The sequence below is a fragment of the Macrosteles quadrilineatus genome, unplaced genomic scaffold (genome assembly GCF_028750875.1).
Source record: "Macrosteles quadrilineatus isolate MER2022 unplaced genomic scaffold, UCM_ALF_1.0 Scaffold_6__1_contigs__length_79288215, whole genome shotgun sequence".
NCBI classification, from domain to species: domain Eukaryota; kingdom Metazoa; phylum Arthropoda; class Insecta; order Hemiptera; family Cicadellidae; genus Macrosteles; species Macrosteles quadrilineatus.
In genome coordinates this window covers 67,156,592-67,176,866 of record NW_026542599.1, presented here as the reverse complement: position 1 = coordinate 67,176,866, position 20,275 = coordinate 67,156,592, and the positions used below count along the sequence as shown (strand labels likewise).

The following is a 20,275-nucleotide window of genomic DNA, read 5'->3' as shown; positions in this document are numbered from 1 at the left end:
ACTTTAATTATTAGTTACAATTGTGTTTTACTATTGTATCCTGACTTGTGTCCATATGCAGCTTAGATATTCTCAATTGGAAGACCTCTTTCTAATTGTCTATAACGGGAACCTAAACCTTCGGTATTTCTTGTTAAAAACTGAAGACTTGCCAACAGAAACATCTATTTATTCCTAAAATAACTTCTTTTATTACAAAAAGTTCTTTGTGGCACGCTTGGTATTGATTGTGATTTTGTACCATCTGGTAATGTTTTATTAGATGATTTTTATGTTAGAACGTAAAATTAACTATGTAACATATCAGTTTTCTTTGCTATCTTTGGCTGCAGTAGTTAATACTTTTACACGTATATGACTGGGAAAAAGTCATGTAGTTTCTTCAAGTACATTCGATACCAATGAATAAAGTACTGCAAAAAGTAGTAGTAGTGGCCTACTACAGTTTTGCAGACTTCTTCCTAACCTAACCTAACCTAATCAATAAATTAAGTACTGTAAAATTGGTAGTAGTGGCCTACTAAAATTTTTCATTTATTATTGTGTATTTACCGTGAATCCCACTTTAATTTACTACCTGCTGCAGGTGTGAAAAGGGAAACAATGGAGAGGAAGGAACATAACAAGTGGTGACAATTCAAGGAGGATAGCAATAAAGAAACCAACAAAAAGTTTATATCTGAGATAGCGACTGAGAAGTTGTTAAGTAAACAACAGAGAAGAGACAAAAGTTTGGCACAAAAGTCTTGATACTCAAAACTTATTCTTTAGGCTATTTAAATATTTTTTATAAGTAGAGTCCCGCAAACATAGCACTCGATAACCCGGCTGTCTGGATAACTCTGCCATCACCTGGCTCAGAAAATTAGTAAGTTTTGGAGTCCAAGTCAAACATGAACTAAAGCCAGCACAAGTCAAATCATTCGTAGCTCGTACTAACGATTTGTTGTACCAGATCTGATGACCTAATACTAACTTGTAATATAAATATAAATAAAAGAGGCAGTTAATAAGCTTAGAAATTGTATTGTTCTTACTTTTAACCCTAGTTCCCGATAACCCGGAATTTCACAAACTCGGCACCCTTCCAGTCCACATTACGTCAAGTTTGCGGGACTCTACTGTATTTCAGAAAGCCTTACTTTGGCGCACACCAGTATTCCAACCAAACAACACAAAACAGCGTGCTTTTATTATGAACGTGTACGCTTGAAAATAAGTTGGCATCCCTTAAAGATATTACGACTACGATCAGCTGGTGCAGCGTTTCCCATTTTGTTCAATTAGATTCAACTTAACCTAAAAACGTGTTGTGCAGTGTTTGAAAGTCTAATAATTTATATGATTTATAGTAACTGTAGAGAAAATATAATTTGTAATACGAGTGCAAACACTGGTTACACAAATAACCATTTCTCAATCATTCAGTCTGTTTATTCAACGTCAAAGTATATTTAAATTTCTGGATCGTGAAAAAATCTAACTTAAAAATATAACACACTGACTTCGAAAACTAATATCCGCGATGAAACTTAACGAATGCTATGCTAAATCAACACTACTATTATAACTAGTCTCGAAAAATCCTCCAAAAACACGTAAAACCAGCCAAGAATCTGTAATGATTGAAAAAATTATCTTTTGTTATTGATTAAACTATTCGTATACATTTCTAAGGCATGCACGCAGATCACTGCAGTTTAGGCCTACCGAATTACAAAAAGTCTCTACATTCTACTTAATTGTACAAAATCAAATCAAAATTTGCAAACAATCTAGTCTAAAATTACCACCTGGATATAATATAAAAGATATTAGGTATGTTGTTTGCTAAATTTGCATAATCTCTTCAACAAATATTTTTAATTTCACCATTTTTAGCATTATGTTTACAACCTGTAGGCCTACAAGTAACACGAAGTGGGTTGATCAGAAATAATCTTTAAATATACATTAAAATATTTGGACACCAGTTTGAACCTGTGTGGTAAAAAGCAAGATCTGGCGCCATCCTAATAGATTTCAAGCAAAAACATAACTTCTGGCCTTTCGCCAAACTGCAGTCCCCATAAAACGCGTTGGCGTCTGTATTCAACATCTCTAGTGTTTTCTAAGACACAAATCTCTCACAACTATTTTCCCATCCTCTGCGATTCTAAACTTATCCAACCAGTGAATTTGTTATTATAGCGAATTTCCCATACAGGGAATAAGTTATTACGGTAGTACTCATGGTAAGACCTGGTCATAGGACCGATTTACTTTTTCGTTTTGAGGTCTTGCTTAGAGGCTGAAAAACACAATTCGTTAAAAATTTTTTATATACAAGTCCATGAACGTGATAACTTGAGTAATTTTTGTCCGATTTTGATGAAATTTGGTTTAAAGGTGTAAGGCGAGATATACTTAAATGAGTTTGCGAACCAGCATGATCGGACCATGGGAATGGGGGGTTTTATGGGGTAAAAATTCATTGTTCTCATTTTTTACCCTCAAAACACAAAATTCCCAATTTATCTTTAAACCTTTTTAAATGGATTAAAAAAATAAATAATTTAGTATATCAAAGTGTTTTGTACGGTTATTGGTAACGGAGAAAAATGGATAAAATCGGTTAAGACATGGCGGAGAAGTTCATCCTACAAAGATCCATGTAGCGTATTAATTATATAGATTTAATATACATGTTGAATCTTTGAAATGCCGTATCATAGACATTTTCTGTTAAATGCCCATTTACCTTGTGCAATTCGTTAACTTACCAAAAAACTCGAAATACATTTTGTAAACGCTTATTATAACACGGAATAAAACTCCACTCTACTGAATGGTAATCAAAAATTGTTAAATAAACCAATTTTAATATATTTAACTTTACAAAAAACAAGTGTTTCTGATATGATTTTAAAAGTAAAACGTTTTATACATAGTGTAATTTGATAGAAAACTGTTTTAGATTTTGAATTTGTAATTACACAATTTAATGACCGAACAAGATTGAAAATTCGACTAGAACGCGATTCGAGATTGAATACTTTCAGCGATATTATAGTTTTATATTTTCCATTCACTAAAAAAGGGTAAATTGCCATAGTGTTTACCTAAAATCTTACGCTATTTTAATGCTAACTTTTAGCTTTTAGGCTAAGAAATAGGTTTTCAATACTAATATTTATATCCATACAAATTCATATCGATATTCTTCAAAATCTTCATGGAAAATACCTTAAAATTAATTCAACAGTGATAAGTAAAATTAAATCAACAACAATTCCATTACAGGTTTCAATATTTTAATAATAGAAGATATTCAACTACTCGCCAGCTAATTATATAAATTTACATGTGTAGTGATTCAAACATGTTTATATGTCGATATTAAATTATAAAGAGTCGACCGTATCGTTTAATTAGTTTTGACATACAGTGGTAGTAATAATTGATAAACTAATTACCGTTCCTTGTTTATGGCTTATTTCTGTCTCTCAATTGGACATTTATCTAATTAGTAATCGTGTATTTAGTTCGATGTGCTCGTATGATCGTAGTTATAGTATTTTGTTAACTATAAACGAATTAATTGTTACAACTCTATGTCTTTGTTTTTAGACAAGATATTTGGCTGCACTTTAGTTTACGTCCTACACTCATTCGAATTAAAATATCGGTGTATGGATTATTCGATGTATCGATTACTTTATTCGGTTAGTTGGGTTAGGTTAACTTAACTAACCAAACTTGATATATCGAATGAAGTAATCGATATATTGATCTATATATTCATTCGAAAGAGTGTAGGACTTTTACTAAAGTGCAGCCAGAAAATGTTACCTCCTTTGCATATTATTCTAGGTACTGTATTTAAATATATGAATCATAATTCATTTAATATAATAGATGCTTAAACAATAATAAAATTTCTTTTAATATCATGAGAATAATACAAAAACCACAAAAGTATCCCCGGATTTGTACAAATCTAAATTTCCCTCAAAAATGCTATGTGGTTACTTCAATGGATAATAAAATAAATCTACCCAAACCCCTTCATTTAGTAAGCATAATTTTTATTTAAGTAGGACTTTGCTGATATTTTTGTATTTTACTAAAATTAGTGAATACAAAGTTTATTCCCCCAATTCCCTGAACTCATGTATGGCAGTATTTGAAATTGTAATACAAAGTGGAATACTCTTCATGATGTCCATCGAGTTGGAATAAAATACAAAAGTTAATAATTTACTCGACCAAAAGTTACAACTACATTTCACAACAGAGAACTGCTTTTGAGTTCATGTCAAAGAATACAGTTTTAAATAAATTTAATTAAAATATTATAACAGTATAATATTCCATTCCTTTAATTAAAATGTTAAACCTGTGTAATAGTTTCAAGTGCAACACGAAATACTAATAATTAGAGATAACTAGTTTTAAAACTATTTGTAATACGTTTGTTTAGAGTGTAGTTGCTCATTGACACTTTATAATTAAGAAAGATGTTGATAATTAGGAAGATGCTTAAAACATTAGCTTTTGACGTGTAGGTACTGTATTTGAATAACCTAAAAATAAAACAAACAAAAATCTAATCAGTTTGAGGAGGAATATACATTACTTTTTACACAGTGTTCCCAACAACACCACACTTGCGTTACTTTTATTTATTTTTTTCAATATTCACCTATTTTAAAGGAGCTAAGGAAGTTGGAAAAAATGTTTGATTTACAAACTAAGTTAAAATATGTTTGTGGTAGATTTTAAAATAATTATTACTTATACAATTGAAATGGCAGAAGTCTTGATGATTGATTTTGTTGTATAGTTTTAAAACCAGTTGATTGAAGCCTTGAAGAGTTGTCATCACAGGTCACCAATTTTACAAAGTACAGAATATGGGTTGTTTCAATCATTAGAAGTGACAGGTCATGTTGTTGATATAATTATAATAATCTCATTTAAGATTTTTCTTTAGTGTGCTTTCGAACAGCATTAACCAAAATATTCTCCTGCTAATTTAATATTTAGTTAAGTGTTGAGATAATTATGTAGCCTAATACAAATATACATAAACAGGGTTTACAAAATTTATTCAAATAATTCTTAGTTTCAACTAGTAAAATTTAAGTAATTACTGTATATCGATCGTGCGAAAATAAATCGGCCACGACCACTCAATACTATTACTCAAAACAATGTTAGGTTGGCATTCTAAATACTAACAATTTTGCTATTATAATAAGCTATTAACCATCATCATGTTGGCTAACAGGTTAAACGTACAGGTTGGCAATACTGCGTCTCCAACAAACGGCCACCGGCAATGTTTACTGCAGGGGTGCCAACTCAAGCACTGTTCACCCGTTAGTTCGAACGATTATAACAAGCTACAGTATGTATTATAACTATTATCATTTTGGCTAACTGTGTGGTGATGTTATGTTGGCAATACTGCTCCTCTAACAAGCGACCACCGGCAATGTTTACTGCAGGGATGCCAACTCAAGCACTGTTCACCCGTTAGTTCAAACGATTATAACAAGCTACAGTATGTATTATAACTATTATCATTTTGGCTAACTGTGTGGTGATGTTATGTTGGCAATACTGCTCCTCTAACAAGCGACCACCGGCAATGTTTACTGCAGGGATGCCAACTCAAGCACTGTTCACCCGTTAGTTCGAACGATTATAACAAGCTACAGTATGTATTATAACTATTATCATTTTGGCTAACTGTGTGGTGATGTTATGTTGGCAATACTGCTCCTCTAACAAGCGACCACCGGCAATGTTTACTGCAGGGATGCCAACTCAAGCACTGTTCACCCGTTAGTTCGAACGATTATAACAAGCTACAGTATGTATTATAACTATTATCATTTTGGCTAACTGTGTGGTGATGTTATGTTGGCAATACTGCTCCTCTAACAAGCGACCACCGGCAATGTTTACTGCAGGGATGCCAACACAAGCACTGTTCACATGTTTGTGTACATATAACAAGCTATGTACCATTATCATGTTGGCTAACTGTTAAGTTACGTTAGGTTGGCAATTCTGCAATGTTTACTGCAGAGGTGCCAACTTTACACTACGGTTTACATTCACGCCACTTATAGGTAGAGGTGCGAAATGTTGAATGGTATTGATATTGATTTCTGTTGAATGCGTTTATATTCAAACCAAATTCAAACTGGAAGGACATTTTACTGTATACAATTGCATAGTTTATTCCACATCAACTATCATATATAACATTTTAGTTCGTAGAACGATAACATTTTATTTTGACAATAGCACACTCAGTTATATACTTATCGAATCGTGTTCAATTTATATAAAATTAGTCATAGCTAGTTCACATTGATGACATTTCTACTCATGAGCAGATCTAGGGGCTGTAACTACTTTTTGAGCTGTCCAGGTTTCAAAAAAAATAAAGGAAAGCAGTAGAGAAGATAATGTTTGAATTTTTCTCATTACGCCTCCAGATTTCCCCAAAATGGATATTTATAGTAATTATGTTAAAAAATTTCAAGGGGAATTTAGACAACCGAAGTCCATAAAATTATTTGACAGCAGCATTTTCAACTGGCTGGATCGACCCAGGTTTCTACTAAAGTATCCAAAAGAAAAAAGCTTGTCGTTACAGCTAACACAGACTAGAAAGATTAACTTGATTGATTTACATTACATCTACACAAGTGTTGTATACAATAACAGTACCTGAGGTTACAGGACATCTCGCAGGACCTGCCAGTTACTGGATGACTCAGACAGGACTAAGGTCAAGACAACTGGAGATAGCTACACACACTACAGATATAGCTTGATGGCTACATTACATCTACACAATTGTTGTATACAATAACAGTACCTGAGGTTACAGGACATCTCGAAGGACCTGCCAGTTACTGGATGACTCAGACAGGACTAAGGTCAAGACAACTGGAGATAGTACAGCTACACACACTACAGATATAGCTTGATGGCTTTACATTACATCTACACAAGTGTTGTATACAATAACAGTACCTGAGGTTACAGGACATCTCGCAGGACCTGCCAGTTACTGGATGACTCAGACAGGACTAAGGTCAAGACAACTGGAGATAGTACAGCTACACACACTACAGATATAGCTTGATGGCTTTACATTACATCTACACAAGTGTTGTATACTATAACAGTACCTGAGGTTACAGGACATCTCGCAGGACCTGCCAGTTACTGGATGACTCAGACAGGACTAAGGTCAAGACAACTGGAGATAGTACAGCTACACACACTACAGATATAGCTTAAAGCTTTACATTAAATCCACACAAGTGTTGTATACAATAACAGTACCTGAGGTTACAGGACATCTCGCAGGACCTGCCAGTTACTGGATGACTCAGGCAGGACTAAGGACACGACCGGATGACAGGATGGTGGTCGACACACGCGGGTTCAATATAGATGAGACTACAAGGATCCGTACACTAGTCCTGCTTCGATACTGAGCTACGTGTCCTGTATAGTAAGGACCATAGCTGTCTCATACGTTATGGGTTAATCACGTGGGTGGCTGAGCTTTTCTTGCGAATGGAAATGATAATGTACTAGATGTGGTGGTGTCTGGTTTATAGAAATTATTTTAAGGAAAGCGATAATTATTTGATATAGGATTACCATCGAAGCTGATTGCCAAATGCTTTGGGAACAACAGAATTTAAAGTTTTGCTTGAGGAACGACTTATCTGATCCTATGATTAGAATATCACACCACAAAGGTTTTGTGGAACAGTAGTAGGTAGCTCAGCTTTGCTTGACTTGACTTAATCGTTTTTATACTAAATGTATTATGACAAATAATTACCAAAAAGCTATAGACTGGAGTATCTAATTAAATAACGGTTTTTCTTTTTTGTTCACGTACTTGGTTTGTGTGAATTAAAAGTTTTCAGGGAACTAATTGTCATCTCACATACACAGCGGTATAATGTTTTATCTTTATAGTTTCTCTCTAAATGTAGCAAGGTGGAAAAAAATTATGCTGTTATCCACTCTATAGTCTTTGGATAATGGAACCTGTCTGTTATCACGGAACCCACCTTAAGCTGCAGTTTAACCTAAGAAGAACGCTGGTCTTTAAAAGAACATTACGTAATTTGTATATGATAACTCGTTTAGGACAATTATCTCGACTCAAAGTATAAAATGCAAATAAAATCTAAATTCTGTAAAATCACGATATGGTTTAATTCAGAGTTTGCTTTACGGAGAAATTGTATGAAATAAATCAATCTACATTGGTAGATACGTGTTCAACAATATTTAAGTTTGGTCGGATGGCGCAAATAAGTATTAATCCGAACATTAATAAAATTTCTGGCTCGTTGAACATTAATCTGTGAATTCTAGTCACGTGTTGAAGACAGAAGTATTATATATTTACACCTCTAACCACGGTTATTGTAGTGGCACACATGAATAGCCTAAGTAGTGCAAGTGACGTTCAATTTGACCAAAATTTTTTGTTAGAAAAATAATTTGACTATCGTCGACTCATTGCACTCTAAACTGTTGTATCAATATGTATGTAGTATTTATTATAAAATTCTAGCAATAACCTAATGGCGGTCGAGAATGACAAGCTAAGTGAACATAGAATTAACATAACAATATAATTGTCTTAACTTATTAAGTGTGTTTAGTGAATGAGTGTTTTAAATAACAGTACTAGTCGAACAAGCATAGCTAAAACCACACAAACAAACCTCGAAGCGCGGACAACAAATTAAAACCTTTAAATGTCTAAATATAAAACTATAACACTAATTACTTTGGGCACATGTACCTACCTGAATTGATACATCGATTAGTATACACATTTGTGTAAATATATTGAGTGCTGGAGATCTGGACAACAGTGATGTAAGATTTAAATAATATGACTCAGAAAATCTAAAACTAATCTTTTTAAGAAAAATTTGGAAAAAATATCTTAATCTTTTTCAAGTAAATTGAAAGTTATTTACACATTTTTCAGCCACCCTTTTGACCCTGGAGTCGACCCTTGCGGCAAAATCAAATTTGGAAACCAAACCATGCTTGTCTAGTGAGCTTGAAACTAATTTTCAACAATCACAAAAATATAGGCGTGACTTGAATGAGTAAACTTGTATTAACTTTCTTACTTTTACCGTGAGGAGAAAATGAGAAAAGAAACTCGAGTAAGAAAACCCGAAAGGTTTTCTCTGTCTTAATTGAAACCTGTTCCCAGAATCAGCAGACAAAGATATTTGCTTTGGTTAAATGGAAGCTTTCAAGCTTTCTGTAGCAATTCGATGACATCTTTAAAGTGTTTAATTACATCTGTAAAGATTGGTTTCATAAAGATAATTAAGGGATAAATCGTTATTTGTGTAACTAGTGGGCGAAGTGGCACTTTGCAGCACATTGCTCTGTTTACGCACGAGCCGTAGGCGAGTGTGAAGGTTTCTCTTGAAAGGCAGTTTGCACTCGTGTTACACATTATATTTTTCCTACAGTTACTATAAAGTATATAAATAATTGGTCATTCAAACACTGTTCGACACGTTTTTAGGTTAGGTTAAATCCAAACATTGACGAAATGGTAAACGCTGCACCTGATCGTGGTCGTAATATTTTAAAGTTTCCAACTTATTTTGAAACGTACACGTATTTCGTGCCTAATAAAAGCATGCTGTTTTGTGTTGTTTGGTTGGAATACTGGAGTGCGGCAAAAGTAAGTAAATTCAGCAATTAGAAACCTTCTGTGCTATTATTAGTGCAAGGAAGGCCACTTTGTCAGGTGGCTGTAGGAAAAATATTTTTCTTGAATTATTCAAAAAGTATCTTTAACACATTTTCAGAATATGAACCAAGAAAGTATTATTAGCCTACTGAATATGTTTCCATATAGACTGAGGTGTAAACTAGGGGCGAGGGTGTTCTGTCCCTGAGATCCCGGGTTCAAATCCAAACGATAACTAATAACTTTTGTTATTTGATGCAGTGTCATAGTTTTAAGATTATAAACACAGCTGTTCGTTCATTGTTGCAAAGTTTAATATGTGACAGTGTAAAAGGGGATGCTCTCATTGCCTCACCCTGTATTATCTCTACTTGTTTAAATAAGCACAGTTAAACAATTGACTATATAACCACAATAGTCATTGGTGTAAAATGCAGTGCCTACTTAAGTAAATTATCACACGGACAGCTTTATGACAAAGCTAAGGAAGAATTCTCTGTGCGTGCCTAATTAACATTTGAAGCCTGTGTAAGAAGCTACTTGTCCCATAATGGGCCTAATTGCTATGCAACCCTTATCTAGGCACAAATTACACCTGCTTAATTGAAACGCTTCTGCTAATTCTTAAAACACATTTTGTAATTTTGTCAGCAATATCAAATAATTATTTATGCATAGTTTCATCTGTATACATAGTTTTCGAGTTATAATAGGTGTACGTAAGTCATTAATTAAACATTTTATTAAACGTCTTTTAGTTCACCGAAATTTGGTCCTTAAAACCGGATACTGAATCTTAATAAATGGTTTAATTTAAATTTGCTCATATTTTCTTAAATTATTTTTGCAAACCCCTCTTAAGCTATCAAACTCTCGTACATAGTTTTAAACTAGTTATTTTTGCACATTCCCATTGTTAACCAATAACATGTATTGAGTGGTGTTAAAAAAATCGTTTTAGGAGTAATTATTGTTTATAAATAAATAACTATTCACCACACTTATTTATGAGACATTTTCCACAAAATTAACAGTAAACAAAATAAAAAATGGACATTTTTTGCGTTTCATGGACGAGGTACTAGCAGATTTAATGGTAAAAGTCTTTAGTATCTATAGCTATACTCCAGCTAGAATTTACTCGATCGGGTATTATTTCACAAGGGAAATATATTGAAGTTTTTCTTCATTGGAAAAGTGTGTGTGTGTGTGTGTGTGTGTGTGTGTGTGTGTGTGTGGGAAAGGCTGAGGTTTGGACGCCAGGCTTAACATAATTACTGGCTTTCCGATAGCGGAAATCGACCTAACTTTCGGGAGTATTTATTTGCCGTATGTTGGCAAACTGATAAGTAATCCGTAATTATTATTGGATATTCATATTTAACTGTACAGTACTAAAAAATAATGATGGATCAAAATGTGTACTATTCAACGATTGTCAAGCTGTTATATTGGATTACTGAAAGAAAACGCTCTCTGCCATCACAACGCCTTAAGAATGCTGATTTGATTTTGAGTTTCAAATTCGATTGGTTTGGAGTGTGCCGATTCTAAATTTCACAAATAATTACTAATTAAGTGGCTTAAAAAATCCACGATTGTACTATTAACAATAAAGGCTTACAAGCATTCGGGTCATTCGGGATATATCTAACTAATGACAAACCCGCACCGTTGTAACAAAAAGGGAAGTGTATGTAAAATTGTGAAACAAAGAAAGTGCTGGCTATAAGGGAAGATAAATTAAGAAGACCCGATCGTTCCAGATTCTGTCAGCATCGGTTTTCAGCTTTGGATGTCTTCCAGGGTTATGTCACCTAAAGGATCTAAAAAATTATGAAGTATCTGAATCAAATTTAAAATACCTCATTACACCCAGATAATAAAGATATATGACTGGTTCCATGGAGCTAACTAGCTAACTAGCGTTAACTAGAGTTCAAAATTATAACCAAGCTGGCTAGGTGTTGTCAAAGGGTCTGTCTAGAATAAGTTTGAACGTCATATTGTTGTAAAGATTGTGCCATTTTTATGCGAAAGCAATTCAAAACTTCAAGTTTATTGGAACCTTTCAGAAATCATACATCCCCCAATGCTCAAGCTAACAACCAAGAGCTGACTTTCTTGATAAAAATTGTGGAATCACCAATGGATTTCATAAAAATAAGATAATTAATGGGGGTATTCTTAAGTAATGCCGATACCAAAAGGGGTTATGATATAATTACACCATTAAGTTTCCTTAAGTCAAATTATTACAAACAAATTTGAAAAAGTAATTACGCTATCGAGTCTTGAAGAGGTTTTTTATAATTATGCTGTAGAGGAATCTTGATGAGATATGAAAACAGAGAGATTTTATTTTTATTTTCGCAATCGATGGGGTCTTGATTAGTTATGAAAACTAAGAGATTTGAAATATAATCATGCCATTGAGTAGTCTTTGTACGTCAAAAAAAAACACTAGGGTAATTGTATAAAATATGCCACAGTTGAGGTATTGATTGTTTGTCACAATTGCAATGGATTTAAAGAAATATGTCATCGAATGGTCTTCCAACGTCATCAAATATTAAAAGGTTTATGTAACAAATCAATATTAAGTAAAACTTTAGTTTGAATACTGTCTGCCATTTTTGAATTTATTATTATATTACTTTGACCATTTCGTTAAATGATGGTCAATTTCAACTAATTTAGTCTTGTTTCGTCAAACAGTACCAAGCATTTAGCATAATAGCCGATTTATTAAACGTGGGTAATTTTCTTAATTTAATCTCAGCGCGAATAGGATGAATGTATTTTAAGTCATTATTAAGTGAAGTCAGTAATTTATTACAATATTCTAAGTCTTAGTGCAACTCTTTGGCAGGTCTCGTTGGAACAAGTTCAACATTTAATGTGAATAAGTGAATTATGAATACTGCATGCAGTTACTCATCGTGAGCATAATCTAGACCATTTTCATAATATTTTGTCTTAATCACACTTGTCCTGTTAAATTGTTTAAGTTACAGTACTTTGTTTTGTAACCTTTGTTCTTGCAGATTTTCACGAGTTTTATTCAATTTATTTCGCCAAGGTGTGTAGCATCTTCAAGGTGATTGTAGAAAATTCTTTCTAACGATACCCACTACTAGTGGCTTGTAGGGGCAATAGCCCCTATATATATTCTAGTAATTATTTTGTACAAATTATTAGCCTCATGGGCTACCTTGAATTATCGTTTTACTATTTTTGTGTTTTATAATATGTATAATAGTTATTACATACCTGCTTAATGCATTTTGATGTCTGTTATGTTTAAGATAAAAATTCCAAAGGGGTATGTGGTGTTTTTATAATATAAACTTTCTAATCATAATACAACAAAAGAACATTTTTCAATAGTAATAATCTTTATTACTATTAATTAAATCTATTTAGATTTCTTTAAATATAGATTATCTCTATATTTATCACATTTATTTCTATGTGTAATTCACTTAGAAAAACACATAGAGATAATGTCATCATCCAAATTGTAAAATGGTAATTCTATAACAAAATCTCTCTGAAAACAACATTTGTTGTATATGTATGGTATCCATTTTGGTCGATTCCTTGGTCTTTATTTGGTTATAGTACTATTTTAACATCATCTGGCCGCTTTACCCGGCTGAACGCAACATATATGTTGACCATGATGACACTGGGGGTGGGAAAGACACTGGATTTTTGAAATAAGTAAATGCCAACATTTGTTTGTGAGCAATGCACCACAATGAATGCACCCACCGTTCGTTGGTCCTACGCTGTGTAATGCAATCTCATTTAAAAGTGGTACCGGTAATCTATACACAGGAATAACTTCATGTTCATCTGATGCTCATTTATTCTTCTTCCATTAATATTGTGCCAAATCTGGCGCTTTGTTGTTCTCATTTTGAGGAACAATACCTCTGCGTGGCAGCCTATCTCTGCGTGGTAGTCTTCCGACATTATACATTTTTACTGTGCAAAAGAACAATCCATTGTAAAGTATTAAGTTTAAAAGTATCAAATTGTTTGCTCAAAAGAGTTTATCTAATTTTCACTTTGTGTTGTTGTTTACTACTCCACTAACAATTTTACAATAACAAAATAATGCACATTCAGGTTTGGTTATAATTTTTTTCAATTTATCACAGCTGTGTTTACACTGAATAAAAAGACACAAAATTAGATTCCCATGCTATTTAAATGTGAATTGTTTTATTCCGTAACAACCTTTTGGTAAATAATTAAGAAAAATGAATAATTTTCCCCAAAATTTCATGCCCAGAGCTTTAAAATGAGACCTGTCCCAGCTTTCTACGGCCTCCCGTTCGCTCACAAATTCATTGTAAAATTTTGGGCTTACGGAATTAGATATATAGATTTACAGAGAGTTATAAGTCCACCGGGGTTAAATATGAAGAAAACACAAGAATTGCACAAGAACAGTGGCAACAAAAAAGTTCTGAACGTGAATGAATCAATTTTCCAGTTCTTACTACTGGAAAAAAAGAACAAACTTTTCCCTATATAATTGAATATTACTTTTTGTGCAAATTGGTCGATCAGTAAATTTTTTTTAATTTTTACAACATCTTACTTACGACTGAAGTATTTTTATTTTGTTAGTTGCACTGGTAAATAGCTATCAATCAGTTTAGGTATAATTACTCAAAAATTTAAATTGTGTGAGAATCAATTAGTTTATTTAATTTTACAGTTTTAAAACATCACTAACTACAAACCAGCAAAGAAATAGGCCTACACGTTCATAATTACAAAGGTTTCCTGTATTAAACCAAGTTAAAACTAAGGGATAAAAAGTAAGTATAATTTTGTATACTGTATACCGTATTTCAAAAGTGTAATTGTTTACACAATTAATTTTCTCATTAGTTTTCTCCACCGAATGGCCACTTCTCACTTGACAGGAGAAACCAATCAGCAATCAGCAGATGGATGTTCCAAAGGATAGAACAGGACTTGTATAGCTTTGCTGAGATTTGCAAAACGTCCGAATGTGCCTTTCATCTTCTGATTGTAACTTTGGGCTTGCTTCCAGCAGAAACTACACTCACCATCTTGTCAAAACAATTTGCATTTCAAATGTCCTCGTACTCAAATGCAATGTAAGAAAATACAATAATGTTTAATGCAAAATAGGAATACTTAAACATGTTTGGACAGCTAACTATTGCACAATAATTCCACAAGTTTCACTGTTACAGCTCTTCGCATTTCTAGGCCAAGACTTGACCTAGAAACCGCCACGAGTCTGGCAGCCACTGACGAGCAGAGCCCGGATAGCTCAGTCGGTAGAGCATTAGGCTTTTAACCTAAGGGTCCAGGGTTCGAGTCCCTGTTCGGGCGATAAACTTTTTACCTAATTTTTCTACAATATTTGGACTTTCTTAAGCCTTAAATGTATTTTTCTAGTACTTCGTATGTAAAATTGCTGAAAAAATAGTATATATCTATTAAGTAAATTGTTTAATATTTATAATGATTTGTCTAATAATGTTTTAAATTTTACGATTTTATAAAAAAATATTCAGCAATTTTTAATTATAAAATAAGTAGGAAATGAATTTGTATTATTGTAAGTTAATTTATTTATTTTTTGTGATCTGATCTCATTAAAATGGTTTAAATTGTGAAAAAAATATGTTAAAGCATGTATCTTATCCATCCTTAGTCTAATTACTTGAATTAATAAGGTCTAGGAATAAATTAGATTTATGTTGCTTGTTTATGTAACTCTTAGCCTTAAACATTGGTATACACATTTTAAAATTAATAAACTATGTTTTCAAAAATTATAATTTTTTTAAAGTCTTTCTTGTTTGAAAAATAGTGTTACTTCATTGCGACAATTTTTGTTTACAGTATATGATTTTGGTCTAGTTCTATCTTGTACATTTGTTTGGATGGATCAACATAGTTTTTTGCATTATAAACTATTTGCAGAGGTTTCTAATCATCTCAACGCATATTTTTGACGATTTATAACTATATTAGTTTTAATAACGTGACTAAACATACAATACAATAAGTAAAGTCAAGATAGTCCAAAACTATCGTTATATGGCAAAATAGACTGAACAAAATTTGTATTTGAAGTGTACTTGTTGTATTTGACAGTTTTTTAATTACTAAAAATCACTACTCATAACTTCTAAGAGAGGTTATGTTTTCGTTTATAACCTCTCATTGCCAATTGCCACTGACAGTGATGTGATGCAACGAAACATTGTACCAAACACTAATTGCACCACTCAACAACTAAATTGCCCTGAACAGCTGATTACTTGACGTTCGAATCATTACAATTTTACTTCTTCTCTCTCAACCCTTGAACCTCGTTGGTCCGTTACCCGTGTTGTTAAGTAAACCAACAATGCTGTTAAGTGAATCTTTTCAATTCTAAGAACTGAACTGAAACGACTACTTCAAAAACTGTTGTAAAATATATTCCGTGGTTGTTACAGCTATATACTCACTACTTAAGCTTTAAAACACTGCATCATACCTGAAAATAAATATTACATATTAGTGATGAGTCAAGAGCACTATGTATATCACATCTGAGTTATCATAATACAGTGTCACCGATTTAGATTTCAAGTAAAATTATTGTTTAGTATCCATGTCAATTTAGTGACATTTTGCATAGTGTTAGATTCTTTTTGAGTAAATAATGTCTTGTAAGAAAAACTGCAAAATACGCAATGAGTTTCAGCTTATTTGATCATCAAATTTACATGTTAACAATACAACATATAATTTACCCGTTTTACCCTACAATTTGGTTTATCCGACCAAAGCCCTTGAGGGACGGTTAAAAGAGGGTCTATAAGTATTACACTGAGCTCAAGAATAAATACCCCAACCGCAGCAAACCTGCCAATTAACCGAATTTCCATTTGTCTGAATTGATTTTCAATTAAATCTATTTAAATAGCATTAGGTCTAACGACTACCTAGGTTTGCTGCTACAAGGAAACTAAAAAAGTGTATTTTTTATAAATTATTAAAAGCTTAGTACAAAATGAATAAATTTGCCAAGTTTGATCAAAATATATCAATAAACAAGCATACTACAACATTTTACAATATTCTCTTTAAGAATAGCATGGGAATTTAAAATTAAAATTTTTTTAATTTTCTCCGATACCAATAATTGTGCAAAAAACAATTTGATATACTAAATTATTTGTTTTTAAGGTCTTTAAGAAGGTCTAGAGTGAAATTGGGAAATTTTACGTTTTGAAGGTCAACAGTTAGAAAAACCAGTTTTTACCCCATAAAACTCAGTTCCGATGGTCCGATCATGCTGGGTCGCGAACTCATTCATGTTTATCCTACCTTACACCTTTGTTTGTACCACCAAGGTTAATCCAAATCGGACAAAAATTGCTCAAGTTATCGCGTTCAGGGACGTATATATACTTAAATCTATGTATATAACAATTTGAACGAATGGTGTTTTTGGCCTCTGAGTACATCAAAATTAAAAAGGAAATCGGTCCCGGGCCTAGGTCTTACCGTGCCACCTACGGTAATAGGTACTTCCCTATAGGGAAATTCGCTAAAATGTATTTAAGTATCAAAATGAACCGCAGTCCCCGTACAACCCTCCCCGTACAACCCTATATGCCTCAAAGAGTGACGCATGTTGACAGCGTTGTCAAGGGTTCAAAGTAAATGATATTTTCTACTTAGTCAAGTACAACATCCAGAACCCCTTTGATGATGTCTTCACCAATTAACTACCAAAGGCTCTTGCTATATTTGAAAGCAAGGAAATAGTTCCCAATAATGAGTTTCTTTGACTTTTAGGGTTGAAGCATTGTCTATTGGGTAGTGAAGTAGACTTCCCATCTATATGGATTAGCTGTAGCCAATTTTTTTATTAAAAAGATCGTAATTGTCTGAGGCAGTCACAGAATGTGTCTAAAATTCTATTTCATACCTTTTTTTGCTGACCAGGTTGAAGGGGTCATAACAGTTGCTATAACTCATCATAAGTCATTCTCTAAGTTTGAATTGGTTAGAAAGATTGTGTATTCAGCTGAATTTAGTAATTAATATCAGCGCAGTCTGTAGGTGGCTCACATCAACTACAACGATTTTGAAAAAAGTAGCTACACATTTAACATGGGGATGGAATGTCTAGGTTGAAGTGAACTTTTGCTAATCAATACCGTATCTTGAGTATTATTTTGAGGATGAGAGGTACTCAAAACTGTCCAACAGATATTTTTTGGTACTGAACCCATAACACTTTGAATTTCAATACTGATATAGTAGTCTATTAGGTCTATAATTTGGCAAAACTGTTTCCGTGTCTGTTTGTTTTCTGGGGGTTTTTTGCCCATCTACGACGATTGCATTTTTTACCATTTGGAAAGGGAAGGTCCAATCGTCCAAAACCTGGCATTTTTACTATATAACGTCAACCTTTTCTTAGATAGCATGTTTAATTGATGTAAAATGGCATCTAGATCCAGTAACGATCTTGCTTCTGCTTGGAATCGAACCAGCGACCTTCAAAATAAAAGGCGGGCACTACCCACTCTACCAATAGGCTACCTAGACAATAATGTCCGAAGAGAATTATAATAATTAGTCTATGAAGAAAACTTGTTTACTTGGTATAATCTGCATGGTAACGAATCTTTTAGTTGAATGCTACAGAACAAGTATTTGTACAGCTGTTATAGAGGTAGTAATCAAATGGTCGCCGGTTAAATCCTGAGAAAAGTGTGTAGCTTTTGATGACTCGTAACTGGACCCAGCTGTTCCTGATCATTGGCCTTTCAATAAATGGTCCTGACTAATGAAACAGCTGACCTTAGTCAGTATAAGCTACACAGGTCATCTCACACCATTCTTCACTCATCCTTCACTCATGTTTTGGTTAAAATACGCACATAGGTGGCGTCCCCATCTCAAATGAAATATAATTTAAAACTTTTCCTTGACGCAAAGTAAACAATGATTTAAGTTTAGTCGGAACACTTTTCTATTAAAAGCTTACAAATATTACAACTGACACAGCAAAGATAAAAATGGGCTATTGTTGGGTTTGGGCAAATGTAATTAAACTTTGGGACCAGTTGTGGGCTACACTGTGTAAAGGATGTGTGTTGTATAAATGGTATTCTTGTTATACAAGTCGAACGACGTATGCCACGATTTGTATTCCTGATGGAAGTGGGACGATTTTCCACCATTTTCCAACTGATAAAACAAATCGGAATCCGACTCACTGATCGTTCTCAGATTAGCTACGAAATCCGTCCAAATTTGATGGGAATGATAACAATTTTGACGCTCCAATACACTAAGCCTCTGATGCTGCCTGACATTATCACATGTCTACTTTATAGATCAAAAGAATAAAGGTTATCCTGTATTAAGCTTTGGCATACATACTGTTAAAAAATTCAACATTGTACCATAAAAAACAATAAAAATAAAACATAACGTGAGAGGTTTTTACAGCACAGTTTTACAGTTTGGTGGTAATGTAAAATACGATTCAGAACTTAATAAATTTCCTAACATTTTTAATCCTTCGGAAGTTTTAAAAAGGTTGGCTTATGTTAAAACGAAAATTGTGATTTTATTTATCCATTGATTTTAGACGCTACAGTATACATCCTACCTATATAAACCAGTTGTTAGTTAGTAAAAAATAGCATACTTCGACAAGCCTTTCATACAATATTGAACTGTTTAAGTTAAATATAATTTAGTTTGCTTCAATATATTTTATGGTGTGAACTGGCATACTATTAATCTGGTGAATTTTAAATTTGCCGTGTGGAAAACTTTACTTTTCACAAACGTTGCTTAATTGTAAACGTAAAGTCCTTATTCTAAAACCGTCTACAATAAAGAAGTAAATGGGATAAACTGTATATTTTAGTCAAAGATTTAAAATTTATTCGACAATATAGATTATCTTTTAATCCAGGTAAACGCTAAAACTTGCTAAACGCTTTGTGGTTGGTGAAAGCGGATTTTGGCTAGGTTCAATTTACGTTTTAATTAAAAGCACACATGTAACACAAGTTCAGTGACAACGCAACTGTAGAAATTGAGTATTGTTTGAGGTTGGGCGAATGTAATTAAACGTTGGTGACTCTGGAGTATATAGTACATGTTTGTATGTCTTGTTTACGTGTATAATAATTTCTCATGAAAGCATTATTTGACTATTTTAACTCTATTCGGTAACGAGATTTTAAATTTACTCGACCAATGAGGTTTTATTTAGTGATAAAACCTGTGCTATCCAACTCCATGATCGTGCATCCTTTTCACATCCACTATGCAGTATACGAGAATACTTAGCCCATGCTACAGTATTAACATTACCATTGAGTCTACCCTACGAACGTCTACGTGTATACTCAATGACCTTAATAAATCATTTTATAAAATTTTAAAGACTTCATCAATATTTATTTAATTTTAATTTGTATG

At 33.0% G+C, this 20,275-nt stretch overlaps 1 protein-coding gene and 1 non-coding gene across 3 annotated transcripts in view; one reads left to right on the top strand and one right to left on the bottom strand.

Moving 5' to 3' along the window:
* The window catches only part of LOC128997234 (regulator of G-protein signaling 20), a 178,017-nt gene that overhangs the window by 11,697 nt on the left and 146,045 nt on the right, over positions 1–20,275 (bottom strand). The gene's annotated exons all lie outside the window — the stretch shown is intronic.
* Positions 15,079–15,151, top strand: Trnak-uuu (transfer RNA lysine (anticodon UUU)). Its single transcript has one exon. It is a non-coding gene; the product is annotated as a tRNA-Lys (tRNA).